Source organism: Dasypus novemcinctus, chromosome 15 (genome assembly GCF_030445035.2).
Source record: "Dasypus novemcinctus isolate mDasNov1 chromosome 15, mDasNov1.1.hap2, whole genome shotgun sequence".
Lineage (NCBI taxonomy): Eukaryota > Metazoa > Chordata > Mammalia > Cingulata > Dasypodidae > Dasypus > Dasypus novemcinctus.
In genome coordinates this window covers 100,189,738-100,211,927 of record NC_080687.1, presented here as the reverse complement: position 1 = coordinate 100,211,927, position 22,190 = coordinate 100,189,738, and the positions used below count along the sequence as shown (strand labels likewise).

At 42.0% G+C, this 22,190-nt stretch overlaps 1 protein-coding gene and 1 pseudogene across 3 annotated transcripts in view; one reads left to right on the top strand and one right to left on the bottom strand.

Moving 5' to 3' along the window:
- THSD1 (thrombospondin type 1 domain containing 1) overlaps positions 1 to 8,297 on the top strand; it is a 62,711-nt gene extending 54,414 nt beyond the window's left edge. For all 3 annotated transcript variants that reach the window (XR_009180732.1, XR_011645866.1, XR_011645865.1), the window contains one exon: positions 1,961 to 8,297. The gene's annotated coding sequence lies outside the window, so the exon portion shown is untranslated. The remainder of the gene's footprint in view (positions 1 to 1,960) is intronic.
- A 13,330-nt stretch (positions 8,298 to 21,627) lies between these two features.
- On the bottom strand, positions 21,628 to 21,762 carry LOC111762229 (small nucleolar RNA SNORA31; annotated as a pseudogene).
- Positions 21,763 to 22,190: the final 428 nt, after the last annotated feature.

The window sequence follows — 22,190 nt, the reverse complement described above, 5'->3', positions numbered from 1 at the left end:
CTGGGCTTCTAGGCTCTTGGCTTATGTCACGTTAAAGAATTTAAGGACATGCCATAGGGTAGGCAAGGGAGTAAAGAGCTTATTAAGAAATAAGAAAATGAGAAACGCCGACAGTCTGAAGCGTGGACGACTGGCGGGCATCCTGCGGGGAGGCTGGTGTGGGCACGGCCCCAGGCCAGGGCACCTCGAAGTCTGTCTGCTGCTCTGATTGGTTGACCCACCTGCCCTTTCTCAGGGGACCAATGGTGAGGCCTGCTGAGGTTATCCGGGGCTTTCCCTCTCTTTCCAAATGAGGTTCTCAGGCCCAGGATCTGTCCCAGTGTCTCTCGGCAGCCTTCTTCTCGGGAGGGTTCCAGCAGGGTCTCACGGCCAAGGTCTGCCAGCCATGTGTTCTGCCAGGCCAGCCGCCTTCCCACGGTCACCACGATAACCTGCCTAAATGCGGGGTCTAGTGTGACTTCACCGGCTCCGGCTGGGGTGTTCACAGCAAACACTGATTTGTTTTCTAGTCCTTCTTCTCATTAATCACCTTACTTTATGCTGCTCAGTTAGTCTAGCCATGAAAAAATGTGCTTTTGGTAGTTTACCCAGCATTTTTAGATATTCTCTGCTGGGAAGGTTAGTCTGAATGTTTAGTTCTCAGTATTTCCCCACAATGACCTGAGATGCTCTTTTCTAACATTAATATATAAGAACTGGAACTCATCGGGGCCCACTTACCTGCAAACAGCAGAAACGACGCAGGTTAGTAAGCTGGTTGTTACTGCTCTGAAGAGGCGTACGTTAGCTAGAGCAGTGCTTCTCAGAATGTCTGGAACCATAATCGTCGGGGAATTGGTTTAAAACGCAGAGCCCCATCCCCAGCCCCCTTGAGATGGCCGTTCAGTTAGAGCTAGCGTGGCGCCCAAGAAACCACGTTTTAAACAATCGCTGCCAAGAGATTCTGATACACGTGGACAGCTGGGCCATTTTAAAGAGCACTTACTTCCTGACAGGTTTGGGAAACAAATTATCAAGGAGACAGGGTTACAGAAATTACACTCCTGGACTTTGAAGGTTGCTTGCTCTTTGGGAGGTAAAAACATGGAATTTGGAACCAGATCAACTAATTTGAACTTTGCTTCATAGTATCTGAGCAAGTATCTCAACAGTCTCAGTTTCCTTATGTTAAATGGGGCCAATAATACTTTCATATGAAGTCAGTGTAAGGATTAAATGTGATGTCAGATAAAGAGCATCTTGTAGATGTTTTGTTATGCACAGCTTTAAAAAAACTTTTTCTTGTAGTAACACACATACAACTCAAAATTTCCCATTTTAACAGCTTTCAAGAGCACAATTCAGTAACAATAATTACATTTACAATATTGTGCTACCATCACCAAAATTTTCATCACCTCAAACAGAGACTCTGTACCCATTAGTCAATAATTCCCCCTCCTCTTCCCCTTCCCCCCATCCTCAATGCATGGTAACCTATAATCTACTCTCTCTCTACGAAATTTGCTTCTTCTGGGTATTGCACATAAGCTAGATCATACAATATTGTCCTTTTGTGTCTGGCTTATTTCACTCAACATGTGTGGGGAGCCGCCCGGAGCTACGTGCATTTGCGCTCTCCAGCAACATGGCGGATTTCATCAGTACGCCTACTCCACCCCTGTGCTTCCGCCTTCTTCTTCCCCTTTCCCCAGTTTCCTGGGGAAAAAGTGTCGCACCTGTGCAACAAGATGTTGAGGCCATGACCAGCATTGAAGACTCACAACCTATAGCAAGTGGTGTAACAGCATTTTATTGCCTTATATGGAAGAGCCGCCTCATCAGCCTATCACCCCCTGCTAATGCCCTCCCCTTAGTATATATTCTGATGCTCTACCCTCAATAAACGGGACTTGATCAGAATCCTGTCTTGTCTCGTTTCTCTCGCCTCTTGTCCCCCAATTCCCACTCCCTCTTTCAGGTGCCAGTTCATTTGACCTGCGGGCTGGGTCAATTGGTGCCCGAACAGGGACCTGAAAACGAGGCATCCAGTGAGGAATGCCGACAGACAGTCCGGCCGGACCAAGTGTAACGTCCAGAAATCAAAAGGGAGAATCAGAGAGTAATAAGAGGATGCCGCGAGGGAACCTGCCTCCCGGTTGCGAAGCCTCCGTAAGTGATCGGCGAATATGGGACAAGCAATGAGTGAGCACGCACTTTTTATTAAGAGCCTTGGAGAGGCGTTAAAGGCAAGAGGAATAAAGGTTAAATTTAAGGAGCTAATAGAATTCTTTAGATTTTTGAGAGAAGTCTGTCCGTGGCTTCCTCAGGAAGGGACCATAAATGAAAGTGGTGGAGTAGAGTTGGGGACGCTCTACAAGACTTTTATAAAACCTTTGGCCCTGAGAGAGTTCCCTTATCAATGACCTCTTCGTGATCCGCCACACCAACGTATTGGCTGCACAAGTAGCTGCTAAAGGCGAGGAACTCCTAGCACAGGACAGGTCTAAAACCCCCCCGGCAAAAAGTCCTGCTAAATACCCCCCCATTCAGACTCGGTGTCTATTAAAATAGATAGTGATGATGAGAGTGCCCCTTCCCCTTGCTCTAAGGGAAGAGCTGGCCCTAATCAGAGGAGGAGAGTTATTAGTAATCCAAACCCTAACGCCCGTGTACGGATTCCGATAACTCCAACCCTGAGGCTGAAGAACGCTCTGTTGGCTTCCGCCCACCCCCATATGCACCCCCGCTTCCGCCCCCGCTAGCCTAGACCCCAATGCAGATCTAAAGTTATGGCTCTCTCTTTTAAAAGAGAGAAAGGATCTACAATCTCAATGCGCAACTCTGCAGCGTCAGCTCAACTTAACCCCTCCTCTAAAAAATCCCCTAACTGCCAACTTCCGCAAACCACCCCTTTTTTCATCCCCTGTTATCGAGAGGCCTGGGAGCCCTAACGAGGCTGGTGAGGGGAGTGAGGTTGCTGTTGAACCTGAGCCTGAGTGCATCTATAGCCCTTTCCCTTTCAAAACCTTGAAGGAGCTTAAGTCCGTGGTCACCACCTATGGCCCTACTGCTCCATACACCCTCTCTGTTAGAACACATTGCTGATGGGGGGCTCACCCCCCATGACTGGCACACCCTTGCCTGCTCCGCTCTCAGTGCAGGAGATTATCTCCTCTGGAAGTCAGAATATTGTGAGTTTTGCAAGGAAACCGCACAGCGGAATCTCAGAACTGAGCATGGGTGGACCGAGGACACGCTTCTCCGCGCAGGAAATTTTAAGCAGAACTCAAATCAGTTGCATTATGATGCCGGACTTTTCGAACAAGTCTGTGCCTCAGCCCTTAAGGCCTGGAAAAGACTGCCTACCAAGGGACAATCCCTTACCTCCTTAACTTCTATCCGTCGGGTTCCCGAGGAACTATTCTCTGACTTCGTAGGTAGACTTTCTACCACAGCTGAGAGAATGTTTGGTAATGCAAATACTGATGCTGACTATGTAAAACAACTTGCCTTTGGAAATGCTAATGCAGCCTGCCAAGCAGCTATCTGGCCCTATAGAAAAAGGGAAAATCTCTCTGGCTACATTAAGCTTTGCTCAGACATCAGCCCCACAAAGCAGCAGGGCCTGGCTATAGCTGCCGCCATAAGGGAGGCCACCTCTGAACAGGCCCAAGCCTTCGCCGTGGCCTTGAGAGAAGTGCTTCCATCCCTGGTGCCCCGTGCACCTAGGGCCTGTTTCTCTTGCAGCAACCCTGGCCATTTAGCCAGAGATTGTCGTCGCTGCCCCCCTGCTAGCCAAAAGCCACCCCCCCTTCCCAAGTCCTGCCCCCATTGCCACAGGGGCAGACACTGGGCTGATGAATGCAAATCAAGAACCGATTCTTCAGGTCCCTCCTTTCAGGGAAACAGGAGGAGGGGCCAGCCCCAGGCCCCAAGAAACAATCAGACTTATGGGGCAATCAGCTTTGTTCCCAACAGCGGCAATCTATTTCCGACCTCTGTAGAGCCACCTCAGGGAGCACAGGATTGGACCTCCGTACCTCCTCCCACACAGTACTAACACCACCTATGGGAGTTCTAGCCCTGCCTACAGGCGTGTTTGGCCCACTACCAAAAGGCACTTTTGGCCTCATCATTGGGCGAGGCAGCTCCCTTATTAGTGGCCTCCACATTTCCCCTGGAGTTGTGGATAGTGATTTCACCGGAGAAATAAAAATTATGGCTTCTGCTCCAAAAAGCATTATTTCCTTCCCTGCCAGACAGCGGGTGGCTCAACTACTAATGCTCCCCCTAATACCCACCAGCAACACTGCCATTGATAGTGACCACAGGGATAGAGCATTCGGCTCCTCTGATGCATACTGGGTACACCCCATCATCACCCACAAACCTACTATGTCTCTTTGGCTTGCTGGTAAACAATTCGAAGGCCTAATAGATACAGGGGCAGACGTTACCATCTTAAAAAAGGCTGATTGGCCATCCACCTGGCCCCTTTCTCCCTCCTTAACCAACTTACAGGGCATTGGGCAAACCTGAAACCCCGAAAGAAGTTCCAAGCTCTTGACTTGGAAAGATGGGAGGGAAATCAAGGAACTATACAGCCCTATGTCCTCCAAGGGCTCCCTGTCAATCTGTGGGGACGAGACTTACTTGCCCAAATGGGACTCTGTATGGGTAGCCCCAATGATATAGTCACAGCTCAAATGCTTTCCCAGGGATTTAAGCCAGGAAAAGCCTTAGGAAACTTGAGACAGGCATTACTCAACCCATACCGGCCACAGGACACACCCACAAAAAAGGTCTGGGAAATTTAGCCTAGGGGTCATTGATCTTCCTGTACCCCATGCAGACCAAATCACCTGGCTTTCAGATGAACCTGTATGGGTCGATCAGTGGCCTTTATCCTCAGACAAGCTACAGGCCGCCCAGCGCTTAGTGCAGGAACAGCTAGCGGCCGGACATATTACAGAAAGTGACTCTCCCTGGAATACTCCTATTTTTGTCATTAAAAAGAAATCTGGAAAATGGTGATTATTGCAAGACTTAAGAGCAGTAAACAAAACAATGATACCTATGGGAGCCTTGCAGCCTGGTCTTCCAACCCCTGTAGCCATCCCCTTTGGATATTATAAAATTATCATAGATCTAAAAGATTGTTTCTTTACTGTCCCATTACACCCGGCGATCAAAAACGCTTTGCATTTAGCCTCCCCTCTGTGAATTTCAAAGAACCTATGAGGAGATATCACTGGAAGGTTTTACCCCAAGGCATGACAAACAGCCCTACCTTATGTCAAAGATTTGTGGCTGCCGCCATAAGAGAAATAAGGGCAATGTGGAAAGACCTTTATGTTATTCACTACATGGATGACATTTTAATGGCTGGTAAAAAGGAACAAGATGTCCTAACATGTTACCATGATATGAAAACAGCCTTAAAGGCACACGGGCTTCAAATTGCCCCTGGTAAAGTACAATTACAAGACCCTTATACCTACCTGGGGTTTCATATGGCAGGAAATGAAATAACCACCCAGAAGGCTAACCTCAGACTAGACAGACTAAAAACCCTAAACGACTTCCAAAAGCTCTTAGGCAACATAAATTGGCTCCGTCCCTACTTAAAATTAACCACAGGAGACTTAAAACCCCTATTTAACATATTACAAGGAGACTCTAACCCTAACTCCCCTAGAAGTCTTACTCCGGAAGGAGGCCAAGTCCTTAAATTAGTCGAGCAAGCTATACAATCACAATTTGTCACTACCATGGACTATAGCCAACCCTTGTTTTTTGTCATATGTAAAACTTCTCTCACTCCCACAGCAGTATTCTGGCAAACAGCCCCCATAATGTGGGTGCACTTACCCGCGTCACCCGCTAAAGTAATTTATCCTTACTACCAAGCTGTCGCAGATATTGTCCGCCTAGGGAGAGAACAAGGCAAGCGTTATTTTGGTAAAGAACCCGATACCATTATTCAGCCCTATACTAAGGAACAAATCAGCTGGCTGTTGCAGACAACTGACAGCTGGCCTATTGCTTGTGCATCTTATGCCGGACAAGTAGATAACCATTACCCCAATGATAAGCTACTACAATTTTTGAGTACGCATGACTTCATTTTCCCCTTCACCACTTCTCTCCAACCCATCACTGGAGCCCTATCAGTATTCACCGATTGGTCCTCGGGAATGGCTGCTTATGTCTTTAATAACAAAACTGTCCGGTTTCAAACCCACTCCAAATCTGCACAGCTTACAGAGCTACAAGCTGTCATAGCTGTATTCTCTGCATTCTGAGATGCCTCTTTCAATCTCTTCACAGATAGCACTTCTATAGCTCAGTCAGTCCCTTTGCTTGAAACTGCCACTCAGATAAAGAATGTCTCAGAAGCAACAACCTTATTTACTCAACTACAGTCTCTTATTCAAAAAAGAAATCACCCCTTTTTTATTGGTCACCTTAGAGCTCATTCCAATCTTCCCAGTCCCCTTACCCTAGGAAACCATTTAGCCGATCAAGCCACTCGGCTACTGTGCTATGTTAACCAGGGCATGCATAACAACTCAGATAACCTTAACAAGGCTGTTAAAGCTCACCAATTACATCATATTAATGCACATACTTTAAGGCTCATGTTCAAATTTACCAGAGAACAGGCTCGTCAGATTGTTAAAGGATGCCCTTCCTGTGTAACCCTTTTACCTACACCTCATTTAGGAGTGAATCCTCGAGGTCTCATACCCAATGCCCTCTGGCAAATGGACGTAACTCATATTCCTGAATTTGGTAATCTAAAATATGTGTATGTTACTGTTGATACCTTTAGCGGCTTTATTTTTGCCACCCCACAAACAGGGGAAGCAAGAAAAAACGTTATTGCACATGTGTTAACTGCCATGTCAGTATTAGGAATCCCACAACAAATAAAAACAGATAATGGCCCCGGTTATACCAGTCACATGTTTGCCACCTTCTGCCAACATCTGGGCATAAAACACATCACAGGCATTCCATATCACCCCCAAGGCCAGGGTATAGTCAAAAGAGCGCATCTGTCTCTAAAAAACATAATAGAAAAAATGAAAAAGGGGGAGTGGTACCCCATCAAAGGATCCCCCAAAAATCTATTATCCCACTCTCTCTTTATTCTAAATTTTTTAAGCTTAGATCAAAAAGGACATTCTGTGGCTGACCGCTTCTGGCACCCTAATACCAGCACAAAACATGCCACAGTCCTATGGAAAGACCCAATGGATAATACCTGGCATGGACCTGATCCCGTCCTAATATGGGGCAGAGGATCAGTTTGCATCTATTCCAAAGAACTAGATGCAGCCACATGGCTGCCGGAATGATTGGTAAAACAAATAGATAATAACAACCTATCCAGGGTAGAGACTCTCCCTGAGATGAACTCTGCTTTCTTGCAGGAGAGCAGCCAACACTAAAACCCATGCAGCTGTACAGGCCCCTGGAATCCTGTGACGCTGGCACTCTGAGTCTTTAGTACAACCTAAGAGTGTATCGGCCAACACCGCACACCACGTCCGCCAGTGCCAGCTGCTTGCGACTGAAGAGCCCATCCTTGCTACAGCTCCCTCATGTTTCTCTCTCCCCCTCTTGCTTTCACCTCCCCAAACCTCCATTATGAAACTGCAGTAAGAGAACGTGGTGCATACCGCACCTCCCTCTGGCCTCCACACATTATAACCAAAATGGGAGCACCCTGACTGCTGGCAGCGGTTCTCAAATACATACGAACCCTGTCAGGTTCTGAGGTGATGAACTGGATAGCCAATGACGGGCAACTGGGCGTGATCGGTTCTGTGGCAGAGCCACCTAAGACAGAGACACAGCCTTTCGCCGCTGTTGCATTCTCCATGATGGGTAAGGCAATCCGCCTATCCGTTTGCACGCCCGACCTAAGACAGGCACAGTTCCCCCCGAACTCAGGGTGCTTCATAAAATATAATAAAGAAGGGGGACCTGCGGGGAGCCGCCCGGAGCTACGTGCATTTGCGGTCTCCAGCAACATGGCGGTTTTCATAACTATGCCTACTCCACCCCTGTGCTTCCGCCTTCTTCCCCTTTCCCCAGTTTCCTGGGCAAAAAGTGTCATGCCTGCGCAACAAGATGTTGAAGCAATGACCAGCATTGAAGACTCACAACCTATAGCAAGTGGTGTAATGGCATTTTATTGCCTTATATGGAAGAGCCGCTTCATCGGCCTATCACCCCCTGCTAATACCCTCCCCTTAGTATATATTCTGATGCTCTACCCTCAATAAATGGAGACTTGATCAGAATCCTGTCTTGTCTCCATTTCTCTCACCTCTTGTCCCCCAATTCCCACTCCCTCTTTCAGGTGCTGGTTCGTTTGACCTGCGGGCCAGTCAAACATGTTGTGTCCGAGATTCATCCATGTTTAGCATGCATCAAAACTTCATTCCTTTTTATGGCTCTATAATATTCCATTGTATGTATATACCACATTCTATCCATTCATCTGAGGATGGACATTTCCATCTTTTGGCTATTGTAAATAATGCTGCTATAGACATTGGTATACAAATGTCCATTTGAGTCTCTGCCCTTAGTTCTTTTGACTATATACCAAGAAGTAGAATTGCTGGGCCATATGATAATTCTATTTTCAAATTTGTGAGGAACCCCCAGAATGATTTCCACAGTGGCTGCATCATTTTACAGTGCCACTAACAATGTATAAGGATTCCTGTTTCTCTACATCCTTGCCAATGCTTATTATTTTCTGTTTTTAAGTAATAGCCATACTAGAGGGTATGAGGCGGTATCTCAGTGTGCTTGTAATTTGTATTTCCCTGATGACTAGTGATACTGAATATCTTTTCACATATCTATTGGCATTTGCATATTTTCTTTGTATAAATATCTATTCAAGTCCTTTGCCCAATTATAAATTGGGTTGTCTTTTTTTTGTTGAATTGTAGCAGTTCTATATATATATTCTGGATATTAAACCCCTCTCAGATGTATGGTTAGCAATTTTTTTCTTCCATCCTGCAGACTGTCTTCACTTTCTTTTTTTTTTTTTTTAAAGATTTATTTATTTATTTATTTCATTCCCCTCCCCTCCCCCGGTTGTCTGTTTTCTGTGTCTTTTTGCTGCGTCTTGTTTCTTTGTCCGCTTCTGTTGTCGTCAGCGGCACGGGAAGTGTGGGCGGCGCCATTCCTGGGCAGGCTGCTCCCTCCTTGGTGCTGGGCGGCTCTCCTTATGGGTGCACTCCTTGCACGTGGGGCTCCCCTACGCGGGGGACACCCCTTTGTGGCTCAGCACTCCTTGCGCACATCAGCACTGCAGCATGGGCCAGCTCCACACGGGTCAAGGAGGCCCGGGGCTTGAACCGCGGACCTCCCATGTAGTAGATGGATGCCCTAACCACTGGGCCAAAGTCCGTTTCCCATGTCTTCACTTTCTTGATGTCCCTTGATGTAGAAAATTTTTGAATTTTGATGAAGTCCATTAAAAAAAATTATCTTTTTTGCTTGTGCTTTGGTGTCATATCCAAGAAATCACTATCAAATCCAAGGTTAAGAAGTTTTCCCCTATATTTTCTTCTAGGAGTATTATGGCTTTAGCTCTTATGTTTAGGTCCTTCAACCATTTAGAATTAATTTTTGTATGGTATGAGGAGGGGTTTAATTTCATTATTTTGCAAGTGGATATTCAGTTTTCCCAGCACCATTTGTTGAAAAGACCATTCTTTCTCCCAATTACTCTAATTGGCATTTCTGTCAAAATCAGCTGACCACAAATGAATGGATTTATTTCTGAATTCTCAGTTCTATTCCATTGGATTATATGTCTATCTTTATGTCAGTGCTAAGCATAGCTTTTGAACAAATGTGTTTATTTCTACTCAGGCTTGAAAACCCTCCAAAATAGCATTGAAGAAAAATGTTCACACCTAAAAACAAAGAAAATGGGAGAGACAAGAATAAATAAGAGATGTCATCAAAGTTTTGGATTGTAGAAGTTGGATGGAGGCAGGGCAGATATTCAATTGGTACTCATCAGCCCACACTGATATGGTACTATATCACATCAGTATCATATTGCTGTTTACAGGCAGTGCCATTCAGATCTCATGCCCTGGGGGGAGGAATGGGAATTGATTTAGCAAAGTAAAGAAGGCTGAACCTAAGGGCCTGAGAAATGAATGCCAATTAGAAGAAACTGACTTGTTTCAGAGAATACCAGGAAGGCTGAGCAATTCCACCATGAAGAGTGAGGATGAGGGGTAAGGACTCAAAACAAGGAAGTTGGCTAAAAATATGTGTTGGAGTAGATTTAGACTCAGAGTCAGAGTCCCCACTGCAGCTCTAAAGTCAGTAAGATAAGAAAACAGCCCTTTTAAAGTATAGGAGCAAATGTTTTTCAATGAAGTATTCAATACCAAATTAAACTATTAATCAAGATATTTTCAGACACAAAGGTCTCAAAAACTTTGCTTTCTATATTACTTTGTTAAGAAGCTAATGGATATATTTTTAAAAATGAAAATGAGGGAGTAAACCAAAATAGAAGATGACAAAAAAGTCAGGAATCAGAAAAGCCAAAATTGAGAAACAAAAGGAATTCCCAAAAGAGGGAGAAGGCAAGTACTGGGATAACTGTGCATAAGGTCTTGATTGGGTTGGAACAGTGCCAGAGAGAGCTCTAGGAAGAAATTTTCCAAAAGAAAGAAAGAGTAAGAAAGGAAGGAGGTGTGTGGGGGGGAACATGAGGAAAGAAGGAAGGAAAATGGGAAGAAAGTACTAATCATTACTATATGCAATAACTTGGATCTCAAAAACATTTTATCAAACAAAAGAAGCCGGACACAGAAGAATCCATACTGTATGATTCCATTTTTGTGAAGCTCAAGGGCAGGCATACAATCCATAGCAACAGAAACCAGGAAATGGCTGCTATAGGGTGTGTACAGGGAGAGGCACTGGCTGGACAGGGGCACGGTGGAACTTTCAGAGGTCATGAAGATGCTCTGTGTCTTGATAATGATTACACAGGTGTATACATTTGTCAAAACTTACTAAGTTGTATGCCGAAGATCTGTGCAATTAAATACCTCAATTAAAGAACAATATAATCCTCTTTTTGTAACTTGGCTGTTCAAAGGAAACTCTTTCAAGAATCAAGTCCATTGATTCATTCAATTTTCTTTCTAACTTTTTTCACGTCTTCTGGATCATGCTCAAAGCTCATGTATATTAAATAATGTGAGAGGTTATCAGGCCTTGCTCCCATCCTGTATACTCTTATTTTACATCATTTTATGATCCTACATAGTTTTCCTGAACCTACATCATATTAAAAGCAGCTGAAAAGTATGTAGTCAGGCACATTGGTGATAGTGAGTATGCTGACACTTTGACAGTGAGGAAGAAAAGAAAAAGCTGGAGGAGGGGCAAGATGGCAGCAGAGTAAGGAGCTCCTAGAGTCAGCTCATCCTACATGGTAGACAGTAATCACCCAGAGCTAGCTGAAGCACCTGTTTTGGGGCCCCATGAGACCAGAAGAGCATCCTGCAATATCCTTGAAAGTATAGAAGAAGGAGACTGCCCATCTGCAGAGAAGATTCATAAGTAGAGCACCCACACCATGGCTGGAGTTAGAAGCTCCATTTCCCATAAATGGGAAAGAAAGAGACAGTTGGGCACTGACTTCAGTTATTGACTAGTAAACTTGACTGGCTAAAGTATAATCCTAAGAACAGCTAAAGTTTGAACCTGTCCAAGTTGGAAAGAGGCAGGTAGATGCCATTTTAACTGTGTCCCAGGCATGAGAGGAAGAAGGGCTAACAATTACAGTAAAGTTAGGGACTGGCTTCTTACCACCCAGATCAGATTGCAGCCCAGCCTAGGCTCCAGCCTTACCTCTGTCAGGGAGGAAGCTGGGGGGACTGTACCAGTTTTTCTGGGTAACTGCAGGCATTTTTGGCTGGCACAGACTGAATAGTTAGACAAATGGGGATCCATCCTGCACCTGAATAGGCTAGAAGAGCTGTGTTTCCTCAGCCTCTCTGGGCAACTGCAGATCTTTCAGCTCACACGAACTGGTTTGTTGAGCACTTTTGAGTCCATCTCAACCTCTGCCCCCTTCACCATAGGATGAAGGGACTGGTATTTCCTCAGCCTCTCTGGGCAATGGCAGGCACTTTCTCCCTACGTGGACTAAACTGTTGGGCTATGGTGGTTCCATTCCCACCCCCTTAAGGGCAGAAGGGACAGTATGTCCTCACCCACCAAGGCCACTGCAGGTGCATTCAGCCCACACAGATTAGATTGTTGGGCACTCCAGATGGTCCATCTCCACTCCTTGCCAGGAGGGGGAGGTGGTGCTATGTCAATCTACCTAGGCAACTGTGGCCATTTTGGACCCACACAGCATAGATAACTGCCCACACCTGCAGCTCCATTCCCAACCCAGGCAGGGTATGAAGGGGAGTGAAGCTTCATCAATCTTTCTGGGCAACTACAGTCAGTTTAGGCCTGCATTACTTGGATTATTACACAAGCCTGTGGCTCTGTTGTACCCCTGGCAGAGGAGAAAGGTGGGAGAAGTTGCATCCATTTCTGGGGCAATGTGGGCAGCTGGAGCCTCCACAGCTTACAGCACCTTCTACATCCTTGGCTCCTGCTATACAACCAGCAAGGGAGAAAAGGCAAGAAAGCCCTAAACTGAAGTGAGAAACTACACCCAGAATAAGTACATCTAATAAGCCAGATGCCAAGACACCAACAAAAATTACAATCCATACCAAGAAATAGGAAGAAATGGCCCAGTTAAAGGAGCAAGATAAGTCTCCAGATGACATAAAGGAGTTGAGACAACTAATCACAGATGTTTGAACAAATCTCCTTAATAAATTCAATGAGATGGCTAAAGAGATTAAGGATTTTAAGAAGACAGTGGATGAACACAAAGAAAAATTTGAAAGCATACATAGAAAAACAGCAGCTCTTATGGGAATGAAAGGTGCAATAAATGAAATTTTAAAATACCCTGGAGGCATATGTATGTGTCAGCCAAAGAGGTGCTGATACAAAGTACCAGAAATCTGTTGGGTTTTATTTTTTATTTATTTATTTATTTTTAAAAAAGATTTATTTATTTAATTTCCCTCCCCTCCCCCGGTTGTCTGTTCTCTGTGTCTGTTTGCTGTGTCTTATTCCTTTGTTGGCTTCTGTTGTCATCAGCTGCACGGGAAGTGTGGGCGGTGCCATTCCTGGGCAGGCTGCACTTTCTTTTCACGCTGGGCAGCTCTCCTTATGGGGCGCACTCCTTGTGCGTGGGGCTCCCCTATGCGGGGGACACCCCTGCATGGCACGGCACTCCTTGCGCACATCAGCACTGCACATGGCCCAGCTCCACACAGGTCAAGGAGGCCCGGGGTTTGAACCGTGGACCTCCCATGTGGTAGGTGGATGCCCTAACCACTGGGCCAAGTCCGTTCCCCTGTTGGGTTTTATAAAGGTTATTTATTTGGGGTAAAAGCTTAGAGTTACCCAGCCTTAAAGAGTACAATTCACAGTACTATAGGAGGTCCTGTGTTGAAGTCAGTTGCCAGGTACTGAAGTCAGTTGCCATGTGTTGAAGTAAGATGGCAGGCCTAGTTTCTCCTTCCTGCTTCCTTTCAAGGCTTCTGGGCCTAGCTTCTTCTAAGCTCAGCACAGGCTAGCAGAGGGTTTGTTTCTTTCTGGGCTTCCTGCGCTGAACTGCTCTGTTCTCCTTAGCTGCAAACTATCAGGCAAATGATTCATCTCTCTTCCTGGGGATGCAGGTTCAAAGTTGTCTCCTCTGCTGTATCTATGCAGCTCTCTTTCTTCCTGTGCCTTTTACCTATGTTTTCTTGAGTGAATGCCCATTCATATAGTCCACCAAGGAGGTGGGTACTCAACCCTGAGTCATGCCCTAATCTTAATTTAATCAAAAAAATCTCATCTGAATCTAATTCAATCAGAGGATATAACACTCAGACAACCATCAGTTTACAAACAGAATCTCTCTTTTTGGGGGTTCACAAAATAATTTCAAACTGTCATAGCATATAACAGTGGATTTGAGGAGGCAGAAGAAAGCTTGAAGACATGGTCTCCAAAAGTGAACATTCAAAAGAACAAATGAAGAAAAGATTGGAAAAAATTGAACAGGGTCTCAGGGAACTAAATCACAGTAAGTGACGTAAAACATACATGTCATGGGTGTCCCAGAAGGAGAAGAGAAAGGAAAAGGGGCAGAAGGAATTTGAAATAATGGTAGAGAACTTCACAACCCTATTAAATGACATTGATATCCATGTCCAAGAAGCACAATTTACTCCCATCTGAATAAATCTGAATAGACTAACTCTGAGACACATAATAATCAGAATGTCAAATGCCAGAGACAGAGAATTTTGAAAGCAGCAAGAAAAAGCAATGCATAACATATAAGGGATACTGAATAAGATTAAGTGCTAATTTCTCATCAGAAACCAGGGAGGCAAAAAGGCAGAAGTATGATGTATTTAAGATACTGCAAGAGAAAAACTGCCAGACTTATATCTGGCAGGAATATCTTTCAAAAAAGAGGGTGAGTTTATCTGAACATTCACAGATAAACAGAAACTGAGAGGGTTTATAACAAAGAGACTGGCTTTGCATGAAATAATAAAGGAAGTGCTACAGCCTGAGAAGAAAAGACAGGAGAGAGAGGCTTGGAAGAGAGTCTAGAAATGAAGATTATATCCATAAAAGCAACTAAAAGTGTCAAAAGAGTGGTGAAAATAAAATATGACAAATAAAACCCAAGGTCAAAATGTGTGAAATAAGAACTTCCTTTAAAGTAATAACATTGAATGTTAATGGGTTAAACTCCCCATTCAGAAGACACAGACTGGCAGAATGGATAAGAAAACATGAGCCATCTGTATGCTGTCTGCAAGAGATTAACCTTAGACCCAAGGATACCAATAGATTGAAAGTAAAAGGTTGGAAAAATATATTCCACATATACAGTAACAACATCAACAACAAAAAAGCTGAGTAGCTATACTTATATCAGAGGAAGTAGACTTTAAAAGAAAAACTGCTATCAGAGATAAGGAAAGACATTACATATTAATAAAAGGGGCAATTCATCAGAAAGAAATAACATTCATAAATGTATATGCACCTAACCAGAATGCCCCAAGATACATGAGGCAAACTCTGGCAAATCTGAACAGAGAAATAGATAGCTCTACAATAACAGTTGGAGGCTTTGTACACAACTCTGATCATTGGATAGATCATCTTGGTAGAAGATCAATAAAGAAACAGATGGCTTGAATAATATGATAAAAGGACTAAACCTAATAGACATATACAGAACATTGCACCTCAAAACAGCAGGATATACATTATTTTCAAGTGCTGATGAATCTTTCTCCAGGATAGACTATATGTTGGGGCCCAAAGCTGGTCTTAATAAATTCAACAACTTCAAAATTATACAAAGCACTTTCTGTGATCCTAATGGAATAAAGTTGGAAATCAACAAGAGGCAGTAATAGGAAAAATTCACAAATATATGGAAATTAAACAACATACTCTTAAATAATCAGTGGGTAAAAGAAGAAATTTTGAGAAATCAACAAATATCTTGAGACAAATAAAATGAGAACACAACATATGAAACCCTAAGGGATGCAGTGAAGGCAGTGCTGAGAAGGAAATTTATAGCCCTTAATGCTTATATTAAAAAAGAAGAAAGTGCTAAAACCAATGACTTAACTACACAGTTGGAGGAACTAGAAAAAGAACAGCAAACTAACCCCAAAGCAAGTAGAAGGAATGAAATAACAAAGATCAGAGCAGAAATAAATGAAATTTAAAAACAAACAAACAAAAAAAAAACAACAGAAAGAATTAACAAAACCAAAAGTTGGTTCCTTCAGAAGATTAACAAAATCAACAAACCCTTAGCAAGACTGACAAAGAAAAAAGAGAGAAATGCAAATAAATGAAATAAAAAAAATGAAGATGGGGACATTACTATGGACCCTACTGAAATAAAAGAGAGCATAAGAGGATACAATGAAAAACTGTATGCCAAAACTAGACAATGTAGATGAAATAGAAAAACTCCTAGGAACTTACAAACAACCTATACTGACACTAGAAGAATAGAAGACCTCAACAAACCAATCACAACAAATCAAACAACTCCCCTAAATGAAAAGCCCAGGACTGGATCGTTTCACATGTGAATTCCACCAAGCATTCAAAGAAGATTTAATACCAATCCTACTCAAGCTCTCCCAAAAAACTGAACAAAAAGGAACACTACCAAACTCATTCTATGAAGCCAGTATCATTCTAATACCAAAGCCAGCTAAAGGTATTATGAAAAAAGAAAATTATGGATCTATTTATTTAATGAATATGGATGCAAAAATCCTCAACAAAATACTTGCTTATCTAATCCAACAAAACATTAAAAGAATTATTAATCATGATCAAGTGGGTTTTATACCAGGTATGCAAGTGTGGTTTAACACAAGAAAATCAATCAGTATACTCTACCACATATATAAATCAAAGAAAAATCATATGATCCTATTGATTGATGCAGACAAGGAATTTGACAAAATACAGCATCATTTCTTGATGAAAATACTACAGAACATAGGAATTGAAGGAAACTTTCTCAACATGATAAATGCCATATATGAAAACCCTCCAACTAACATTGTTCTCAGTGGTGAAAGACTGAAAGCTTTCCCACTGAGATCAGGAACAAGACAAAAATGCTCACTGTTACCACTGTTGATCAATATAGTGCTTGAGGTTCTAGTTAGAGCAATCAGGCAAGAAAAAGAAATAAAAGGCATACAAATTGGAAAGGAAGAAGAAAAACTTTTGCTATTCACAGACGATATGGTCCGACATCTAGAAAGTCCTGAAAAATCTACAACAAAGCTGCTAGAGCTAATAAAGGATTTCAGAAGAGTGTCAGGATACAAGATCAATACACAAAAATCAGTGGTGTTTCAATACAAATGCAACCTGAGGGGGAAGCCAGGGAAAAAATTCCATTTTCAATAGCAACTAAAAGAATAAAATATTTAGGCCTAAACTTAACCAAGGATGTAAAGCACTTGTATTCAGAAAGTTACAGTGTATTGTTAAAAGAAATTTTAAAAGACCTAAATAATTGGAAGAACATTCCATGCTCATGGATTGGAAGACTAAATATCATTAAGATGTCAATTCTACTCAAACTGATATACAGATTCAGTGCAATCCTAATAAAAATTCCACCATTTCTTAAGCAAATGGAAAACACAATTATCAAATTTATTTGGAGGAAAAAAGGGCCCCAAATAGCTAGAAACATCTTAAAAAGGAAAAGTGATGTTGGAAGACTCTCACTTCCAGACCTTAAATCGTATTACCTAGGTACAGTGGTTGAAAAACAGCATGGTATTGGCATAAAGGTAGACACATAGACCAATGGAACTGAATTAATGGTTCAGAAACAGACTCTCACATCTATGATCAAGTCATTTTTGACAAGCCTATTAAATCCACCCAGCTGGGGCAGAATAGTCTATTCAACAAATGGTGCTGGAAGAACTGGATATGCATAGCCAAAAGAGAGAAAGAGGACCCCTATCTCACACCTTATACAAAAATTAACTTAAAATGGATCAAAGGCCTAAATATAGAAGCAAAAACCATAAAGCTTCTTCACTGTTGGTAGGATTTTAAAATAATGTAGCTCTGGGGAAGATAGTTTGGCAGTTTCTTAGGAAGCTAAATATAGACTGCCATATGATCCAGCAATTCCTCTACTAGGAATGTATCCAGAAGAACTGAAAACTGTGACACAAACAGACATCTACACACCAATGTTCACAGCAGCATTATTCACAATTGCCAAAAGATGGAAACAACCCAAGTGCCATCAGCCAATGAATGAATAAACAAAATGGGGTAAACACATACAATGGAATACTATGCTGCAGTAAGAAGAAATGAAATTGGGACACATGATAACATGGATGGATCTTGAAGGTACTATGCTAAGTGAAATAAGCCAGACACAAAAGAACAAATATTACATAGTCTCATTAATATGAATTAAGTATGAAGAATAAACTCATGGAGTTAAAACATAGAGTATAGGTTATTAGGAGATAAGAGGAGGGCTAAGAAAGACTACTAGTGCTTAATGTTTATATAAGTTTTAATTAACTTGATTGTAAAAGGGTGGAAATGGATAGAGTTGATGGTAACACAATATAGTGAGTAGTAGTTGATTTTTAAATGGGATTGTGGCTGAAGTGGGTAGTCTAGGGATGTAAATGTCATTTGAAAGAACACTACAGAAAAATCTAGGGACTGAATAATATAGTGAAACCAGAGGTGGATAAGAATTGTGGTTGATGGTACAGATGCAAGAGTGTCCTTCTGGGAGCTAAAGCAGATGTACATCACTATTGCAGGGTGGTGGCAATGTGGAGAAACATGGGGAGAATATAACTGGGGTGACCTATGGACTGTGGTTAACAGCAATATCACAATATTCTTGCATCAATGCCAAAGATGTACTGTGTTGATAATAGGGGGTATGGAGAAAAAAGTGTGCCAAATGTATTCTATGAACCCTGGTGAGTGGTAATAGTCTTATAATCTGTAACAAATATTCCACCACAGCATGGTGTGTTGCTAAAGGGGTGTTGTTTGGAAATTCAACACATGTGCATGATTGTTTTTTAAGTTCATAATCTCTGCAATAAAAATATTTTAAAATAATAATATGGTGGGTTTGGGGAAAAATACACCAAATGCAAGATAAGGACTATACTTAGTAGTAAAATTTTGATGATGCTCTTGCATAATTTTTAAATGTTTCACAACCATGCGAGGTGGTGGTGGTGGGGTGATGTATGGAACCTCTGTATGATGTTAAGCATGTTTATTTTGTAAGTTCACAACTTTTGCTTTACACTATTGTTTATGTACATTCATGTATATGCTTCAATTTTTAAAAAGTAGAAAAAAAAAAAAACACAACTAAACATTTGACCTAAGAATTCAAAGAACTATGGGCTAGAATAATTTAGACAAAATCAAATAATGATATTTCCTTGTCTTAGAGACATTTCTTATAATAGAGTTCACCTAGAACTGTTAAATTTTATGCAACTAACCTATTTTAAATGTGCAGAAGAATATCTTACATAAAAAGTTCATAGAGAATAGTTCAAATGACTTTTGGTTTTGGTGCTGAAAGGGATAAACTTCAGATATCTGGAACTAATTCCATGCAGAGGTTAAAGGCATTTCTGGTAGAACCTAGGACTTGTGGTAAAGGAACTACTTTTGAGTAGATGGCTACCATTAAACAACTGAGACGAGCTCCAGGCAACTGAAGGGGACCATGTAACCTGACATCACTACTACCAACAGGTAATTTGCCTACTGGTGGAATGACGCTGAGCATGTTGAAAGCATGTGCTGTCCTTGGAAAACATGTTTGTGAACACTCCATAAGGATAAGGACTATGAAAAGATCTTGCTAGTTCTTCTGAAAGTGAACCATTTGAAGATGGGATCCTAGAAAGTTTTCTGGGTGATTTGTATCCTACAGAGATTTCTTTCTTCTTTTTTCAGGCACTGGAGACCAGGGATTGAAACTGGGACCTTGTGTGTGGGAAGCCAGTGCTTGGCCACTGAGCCACATCAGCTTCACTGGGTTGGTTTTTTTGTTTTGTTTTTTCATGGGGCATTGGAACTGAACGTGGCCCTTCCATGTGGGAAGCTCAAACCTTGAGCCACATCTGCTCCCTCTAAAGAGGTCTGATTACAGAAAATTGCCAGTAAACTTGATGAAAAAAGAGACCTCAACTTCCTATAACTTCCTATGAGAGAAGAAGGTGGAATGGTGAGGAGGATGAGGCCCTCTGATTGTCAACAACTACAGAAAACATTGCTGAATTTGAAAGGAGATCCCTCTTTGCTCAGATATTCTTGAGCTCAGATTAAAGTTTGACCTATTTGCCCAGTTGCTGCAGGGATGAAGGGCCCATAGAAGAAAGAGAGCAGGGAGGCAGATACTGATGGGAGGAGAGAGCATGGGATGTCCTTAGGGGTCAAGAGAAATGCATATGTGGGTGTGTGGGAGATGATCAAGGGAAATGAACCCTGCCAGACTGATTCGCTTTTCACCGCCAAAGCATTCTGTAGACATTCTCCTTAGTTACTAGGATTAGAGAGGGGGTGAGTTCCACAATAACATGTTTATCCATTACAAATACAATTTTTTTGGTACATGTAGTTTTAATTCTAAAAATACAATGTTAACATTGAGGAAACTTTGAGAAAAAATGACCCCTCATATTTTCACTACTCTTTAACAGATAGTACTGCATTTTTATATGTTTTCTTCTGGTCTAAAAATGCTCTTTCTTTAGAAAAGCCTTTGGGACAATAAGTTTCCTCTTGGCCTAATATCTGTAAAACAGTTTCTGACTCCCAACAAGCTAGGAATAATTCTCCAATCCTCTGTCTTCTGCCTTAAATTGGAAAGTAGAACTGCAGGTGAATTACCTGCAAATATCATTCCATGGTTATTTTCTGAGATTCTTCCTTTCAATGACTGTTGATCTATGGTCATTTGACTGGCTGAAGTAAAGGAAGCCACACACTATGGGCAAGAAAGCAAACCCATAGTTCTTCAGGATAGGCTGAGGGATTATTCCACCTAGAAAGGATGTTTAGTAAGGAAACTGAGGCCCAGAAAGTGACAGAGCTAATAAATGCCAGAGCTGAGACTTGATCCAAGGTCTTAAAAAGTAAATTTGTTATTTTAAATAATTTTAGACTTATAGGAAAGTTGTACAAATTGTTCTGAGAGTATATGTATACCCTTCACCCAACTTCCTCTACTATTAACAATTCCATAACCATAACTTGAGGATCAAATCCAGAAAATTAACATTGGTACTATCAATACTATTAAACTACAGACCTTGTTTGAAGTTCATTAGTCCCCCCTCCCCCTCCCTCCCCTCTCCCTCCCCCCCACAGTGTCCTTTTTCTGTTCCAGTATCCAATCTGGAATCCCATTGCCATTTAGTTATTGTGTTCTCTTGGTCTCCTCCAATCTGGTAGAGTTCTTCAGTGTTTGTCTTTCATGACCTTATCATTTTGGAAGGAGTACTAGTGCGATATTTTGTAGAATGGCCCTCAGTTTAGGTTTGCATCATGTTTTCTCACGATTTGATTGAGATTGTACGTTTTTGGCAAGCACATCACAGAGGTGAGTGCTCGTCTCAGTGCAGCATGTTAAGAGTACATGATGTTGAATGTCTTATTTTTGGTATGTTGACCTTGATCATTTGGTTAACATGGCATCTGTCAGGTTTCTCCACTGTAAACGTACTATTTTTCCCTTTGTAATTGATGACATTTTTTGGAGGAGATACGTTTATTCTATGTTAACGTCATGTTTTCACTTAAACTCACACCCATGGATTTTAGTATCTATCCGTGGATTTTTTTTTCTGTTTTTACGTTTATTTCTGAGTTGCAAAGATTATTTTCCCTTCCCCATTTTTCAGAATTTCCTGTATTCCCCCATTCAATCTTGGCTGCCACAACCAGACAGACAGAAAGCATGAGGACCTTCTTTTTCTTGCATCTGTAGTGGAAACCTTTTAGCAGCAGACATGAACTGCTCCAGGGCTGTAAGAGATGCATTTATCTGTGAATCTTGCTTGCAACAGTGGTGTTTGCCTAATAGTGATTTTGTATTTCCCTCATTCCTTTCTATATTTATTGAATGGGATTTTACTCTAAGAGAGAGTTGTCCCTTCTCACCCACTTTGTTTATTTATTTATTTATCATTATCTATTTATATTGATAAGTATGGACTCATGAGTATTTATTTTGTTTTATGGGTGACAATCCAATCTCTGATTATTTATTTTGTGGCTAAAGTTGTTCCAACTTTCACCACTGTGAACTCCTTCAACTTGGCTTCTGTATCTTTTTGACATACTCCCATCATTATGGTGGGACTTTTTGCTGTTGTTGTTTGTTTTTTTTTTTTTTTTTGAGGACATCCTTATTTTCTGGCACCACAAGATGTTTCATTTAGATTTTCCTTGCCCCAGCCCTATAATCA